At 45.1% G+C, this 6,356-nt stretch overlaps 2 non-coding genes across 2 annotated transcripts; both read right to left on the reverse strand.

Moving 5' to 3' along the window:
* Positions 1–437: 437 nt before the first annotated feature.
* On the reverse strand, positions 438–519 carry trnas-uga (transfer RNA serine (anticodon UGA)). The gene has a single exon. It is a non-coding gene; the product is annotated as a tRNA-Ser (tRNA).
* A 5,369-nt stretch (positions 520–5,888) lies between these two features.
* trnap-cgg (transfer RNA proline (anticodon CGG)) lies at positions 5,889–5,973 on the reverse strand. Its single transcript is given in 2 exon segments — positions 5,889–5,924; positions 5,938–5,973. It is a non-coding gene; the product is annotated as a tRNA-Pro (tRNA).
* Between the last annotated feature and the right edge of the window lie 383 nt (positions 5,974–6,356).

Genomic DNA, 6,356 nt, shown 5'->3' on the forward strand with positions numbered 1-6,356 from the left:
TTGCTCCTTCGCAGATTGGAAGAATTTTTATCGGCAGTGTCATGACGGTCTATTATCGCCCCTCATTTATGGGCTGTCCTTACTGTGAGAGGCTGATGACGTGAATTGCCGGACAGCGTATTGCAATGAGAATATTTAGGCTGCAATTGGTTCGTTCAGTGAGGGCAGAAACTGGACAAAAGTGTTTATTTTGAATAAACAGGAATGCAGGAATGTGTGAGGTCATGTACTTCGTTGGGATTAAAATAAAGGACGATCGGTTGCGGTGAGACTGTCAAAGGAAACTGTTCACGAAACAGAGATGGCGAGCCGATGGATCAGGTATTTTGCAAGGCAACTGCAGATTGTCAACTGAACACATTTGGGGCCAGCGCTCAGACAACATCTAGGGTGTTAAATTTTATTGGCACACTACACGCTGCTGCTTGTAGTGTGAGCGCTGCGAGCAGGGTTCGAACCTGCGCGGGGAATCCCCATTGGATTTCAAGTCCAACGCCTTAACCACTCGGCCATCGCAGCTCCATCAATGTTCAGCACCTACCGTAGCACTGCACCTGAAGTGAGGGTTGTACTTGATTTATTTTCGGTAACGGAAATGGTGAATCGATCATGCTTTGGGCTTGTCTTGCAGCCAGTGGCACAGGGAACATTTCGCTGGTAGAGGAAAGAATAAATTCAACTAAATACCAACAAAGTCTGGAAGCAAAGATCACACCGTCTGTAAAAAAGCTGAAGATGAAAAGAGGATGGCTTCTACAACAGGATAATGATCCTAAACACACCACAAAATCCACAAAGGACTACCTCAAGAGGTACAAGCTGAAGATTTTCCCATGGCCCTCACAATCCCCCGACTTAAACATCAACGAAAATCTGTGGACAGACCTCAAAAGAGCAGTGCATGCAAGATGGCCCAAGCATCTCACAGAGCGAGAAGCCTTTTGCAAGGAATAATGGACGCATATCCTCCAAACAAAAATTGAAAGACTCTTAGCTGGCTACAGAAAGCCTTTACAAGGTGTAATACTTGCCAAAGGGGGTGTTACTAAGTACTGACCACGCAGGTGGCCCAAACCTTTGCTTCGGCCCCTTTTCCTTTTTTCTTATTTTGAAACTGTAAAAGATGGAAATAAAAAAAAGTAATCTTGCTTAAAATATTAAAGAAATGTGTCATTTTTAACTTTATGCCTTTTGGAAATCAGGTCATCTTTTACCCGCTTAGCTGTTGACAGTAACAGAAATTTTGAGCATCGGTGCCCAAATCTTTGTATCCCACCGTATCCTTCCTTCCAATGTGCATCACCGTACCACAGGATGATCTATTTGACAAATCTTCTCCCTTTCTCCTCAACTGTCTTTGATCTTAAATTTGTTATAATCTTTTGAGTTTTTGAACACGTTAAAGTCAGGCTACCTTTCTTATATTTTCTTTTCTTTAGCCTCCCTTCCTTCTTTCAGAGTGGAGTGACAATCCCAATTTTCCAACCATCAGGATCTATTCTAGAATGTAATGACACGTGAAGGGGTACTATTATTGCCTCGAGAATCTTCAGTTCCTACTTTCAGAACCCTGGGGTGTAGTCCAACTGGTCCCGTTGACATACAGCTTCAGAGCTTTCAGCTTCACAGGCACCTTCTCCAGAGTCATAACATCCACTCTCACTGATGCCCTCTGACCCATGTTCATCGGTGCCATTATGCTGGAGTCTTCCACAGAGCAAAATATTCATTCAGTTCGTCTGTCTATTCTTCCCCCCCCCATTACCGCTTCTTCCGCGTCATTTTCCAGCTTTCTGACATCCACTCTCGCATCCCTTTTATTCTTCATATGTCCGAAAAGATGATATTTTCTCTATTATTAGCCATTTAATTTTTCCTCTCATCAAATTTTATTTGCTTTCTTTTGTATCTTGAAAGCATCCCAAACCTCTAGCTTCCCACTAATGCTTGCTATGCTATAAGCCCTCACTTTTGCCTTTATGCTGCCTTTACTTTCCAGTATCAGCCACTGTTGCCTCATCCTGCCTATCGAATATTTACTCTTATTTGTGATGCACCTATCCTGCGCCTTTCCAATTGCCCCTGGAACACCAGCCCTGCTGGATCTGCCGTTAACCCTGCTGGTTCCCCTTTCCAATCGACTTGGCCAGCCCTAGACTTAGGTCGCTGTTGTTTTCTGCGAGTGACAGGGTCGAGGATTGTTATCGTCCCTGACTTTTTTCTCTGCGAATGACGTGGTCGGGAACTGTTATTGCTGCTGTGTTTCCATGCGAGTGACGGGGTCGAGGATTGTTATCGTCCCTGACTTTTTTCTGCCAGTGATGTTCTGGGGGACTGCTATTGTCGCTATTATTTTTTTTTGCTGCGGGAGAGGAGACAGTTTGAAGTTTGTGAGATTTGTATCATTTCCTTTTTCGTGCCGGGGTTGATGTCTGTCCTTACATCAACACCCATGGCCTGTCTGTATTCAATTGTCCGGAGCAGACAAGTATCAGAGTTGTATTGTACATGCAGGCTTTAAGAATAATATTAACCGTTTGCACCTTTCTATTCTCCCCACTCGTGCCACTGCAGTTCCACTTACTGCATGGAATACTCATACGTCTAATTTTAGATTCTCGCTCTCAGACTGCGGGATAAAATCGATCACATTACAATCACTGCTTCTGAAGCATTCCTGTATACTAATCTACCTGGTCAAAGCACAACACAATACACAATCCACAACTGCCTTTTCCTAATGGGCTCAACCACAATGTACTCTAAAAAACCATCAGTAGGCATTCCCAAGCTACCTGCATGTTGAGATCCTACAATGACCATCGTAATAGTGCCATTTTCACATGCCTTGTCCATCTCCCGTTGTCATTTGTACTCAAAGTCGACTGCTAGAGGCCTGCATATAACTCCCATCCTCTGATCCTATGTTATCTCTCACTAAGGATTTTTTTTAAATTTTCTGTACATCACTATAAATTACAATAAATCAATTAAATAGAAATTTTAAAAAAAGAATTGTTAGGGAGAGTTCATGTGTTCATGTGCTGAGAAATGTCTAAGCTGAGCAGAAAAAGTGGCTCTTAATAAAAATGTGATTTTCTATTTTCAGACTCCTCTACATCCACCAACCCACGCCACACTCCCCCACTCCCCACCCCCGTGGGTAGAAATATGTAGAGGGCATGTTTGGTCTGGTGAAGGTCCTGAATAATGCACCCAGCCTTCTTTTGGCACAGTATTGAGAACATGATATTGGCGAGGCGTGCCCGTCACTACAGCACTCTGCCCCTTCTTTCGATCCTACGCATTGGAGCCCCGCCCCACACCAGACTGTGACGCAACGACTGACAATCCTGTCCAGGTACGCCCACAGAAATGCATTTGATTCTTCGACAGCACTCTAAATCTCATTAATGAACAATTATGACGTCTGCACAGTGACCGCGTCAGCATGTTGGGACCAGGATGGATCCGCTGAGATGTCTTCGCCCAGGAACCTGAAGATATTCACCCAGAAGACCATAGGGCCATACGACAAAGGAGCAGAAGTCGGCCATTTGGCCCATCGAAGTCGCTCCGCCATTTCATCATGAGCTGATCCAATCTCCCCTTTAGTCCCATTCCCCCGCCTTCTCACCATAATCTTTGATGCCCTGACTACTCAGAAACCTATCAATCTCTGCCTTAAATACACCCAGTGACCCGGCCTCCACTGCCGCCCGTGGCAACAAATTCCATAGATTCACACTTTTGAACCTCCAGTGAGGATTTGCGTTTGTTCACCTGACGCATTCTCCCTGGAGTACAATTAATTCCCTGGTCTTACTAAGATTGATGAGTAGGTTATTGCTTCGATTCCACCCAACCAGCATATCCATCTGATGCTGAGACGCCTATGGGTGTCATTAGAAACGGGATTGCCTGCACAGTCAACGTAAACGATGTGTTCCTCCAAGTTCCGAGTGCAGCATGGGTAGCAGGGAAAATCACCTCCTCCTCGTTGCTACACCCGTCCCAGTCATTGCTCAGCAGTACAGTCCACGGAATGGCTTTTCTTCCGGACCACCCGGTGTGAGTGACTGTGTGTAATCGGTCCTCGGTCGTTGCTGAAATGGTTTAGTGTCTACAGAACGGAGCAGCGAGCGGCGTCACGGAGAACGACACTCTTCAGAAAGGGTTTGCACATTTCACTGCAAACGCAGGATGGGCTGAGACTGTCACTTTCACGTGATTGGTTTCAGCTCGGTCTGTTGTCAGACATTCCTGGTTTTCGTCTCAGGGTTGGCTTGTAATTAGTGATCACATACATAGACTCCAAACAGAACACAACCTAGTCGCGGTGTGAAGGCTTGCCTGGCTCAGTAACCTGGAGAGCGAAGCTGGCTGGAGTTAGGAGTTAATGCTTTGGCTCTTGGTAGGGTCACTCATGCCAAACAAGTCAAATGGTAGAGGGCAGACTGAGAGTGTTCCCCCGCTCCCACAAATTCGAGGGTTCAGCTCAGAGATAACAAACCGAACTGGTCAAAGAAAACTTCAGTGAAACGAAAATGGAGTCCGTCTACATATGTATCCGTCGGTATTTCTGAATCACTACCCGGGACTTGGCAGGGAATTGTGAAAACCGAGTTGAAGCTACTGAAACGATGAATGAATCCCTGAACATCGCCGACTGACAGGGATGGAGGATCTTCATCGCTGCCCCGAAAAGCCAGCGGTGAGACTGGCAGTAAGTTATGAAATTAGTCAGCTCCGCTCTGGGGACAAGCCTCTGTTGTATCCAGGACATCTTCATGTAGCGGTGACTCAGAGAGGTGGCGACCGTCATTAAGGACCTCATCACCCATGACATTCCTCTTCTCACTGTTACCGTCGGGAAGGAGGTACAGAAGCCTAAAGCCACACACTCAGCGATTCAGGAACCAATTCTTCCCTTCCGCCATCCAATCTCTAAATGGACATTGAACCTATGAACACTGCATCACTCTTTTATCTGTTTTTGCTCTACTTTTAATTTAACAATTTAATATACATATATTTACTCTAATTGAATGTTTGTTTTTTATTTCTATATGTAACATGCATTGATTGTACTGCTGCGGTTAATTTAACAGATTTCTCGACATCTGTCCCAGATATTAAACCTGAATCTGATTCTGATTCTGAAGTAAGTCACATCCGTAAGACAGATGTTGGTGAAGATCAGAACTGAGACTCTCAATCTGGATCAGCAGAAAATGAGTTCAGTGGTGAAATTCCAGCTCTCGAAACCCCAAGCGTTTGGCACAACAATGTGACTGGAGTGAGCAGTTTCGCTTGTCACCTAATTTCTGCCCGCACCGATTCGAAACCCTATGAAATGTATAAACGGATATTGTACGCAAGTTAGAGGCACTTGTGTCCTGGTCGGAAAAAGGGAAGAGGTTAAACTATATAAGTTCACTTGCCAGTTTCTCTTTCTTCCACATTAATGTCTACAGCGCTCATCAACATACAGACCCATCGTTTTCCAAAGACTGCTGCGCTGTTTCCATTTCACACGTATTTCCACAACAGAGTGTAACAGCAACACAGTCTCCCAACTCCTACACTGACCTCCTGAGGCCAGCGTGCCGAACACCTTTCCCACAGTCTCTCTGCATATGAGACGGGTTTCAGCAAACTATGCCCCTCTACGACTCTCTCTCCATGCTGATTTGCACTCCCCGGTGCTCTAACCCTCACAGAATAAATACTCAGCTGGTTTGACATTCCAAAATGTGACACCTCAAACTTACCTGTCGTGAAAACTATTTCCAATTCCTTCTTCAGTGTTTCTGTTTGATATAGCCAGTTATCTCGAGTGTCAATGCAAAAGTCGTGAAGCAAATCGCTGATAATGTCCAATAACGGGGCTCGTCCGGGATTTGAACCCGGGACCTCTCGCATATGCTTGTTTCACCCGAAGCGAGAATTATACCACTAGACCAACGAGCCCGCATTCGCAGATTGCGTCACAACTGAACTCCGAAGCCATTTGAATTGGTGGAAAACCCGTTGTCCTTTCCGTTGTTCAGAGGACAGCCTGATGTCGAAATATGTTGGGCCCGTATTCCTTTGAGATTACAAGAGTATTCGTTACTTGATTCAGTCAAAATAAGAATATAACGGACTCTGATGTAATGCACGTCAGAATGCGTTTGCCAATGGCATACTTTTCTTGCACAGGTGCTGCTGCTCAGCAACTCCCTGCCACGGCGAATGGTGGACTTTGAATAATTACAATTATTTCAGGCGGGCTTCCAGAAGTATTTGCTCCATGAGCAGCGGAGACGTTTGATAAATGGCACACAATAAGAACTGACACCAGGATGAATTTT

Source organism: Hemitrygon akajei, unplaced genomic scaffold (genome assembly GCF_048418815.1).
Source record: "Hemitrygon akajei unplaced genomic scaffold, sHemAka1.3 Scf000121, whole genome shotgun sequence".
Lineage (NCBI taxonomy): Eukaryota > Metazoa > Chordata > Chondrichthyes > Myliobatiformes > Dasyatidae > Hemitrygon > Hemitrygon akajei.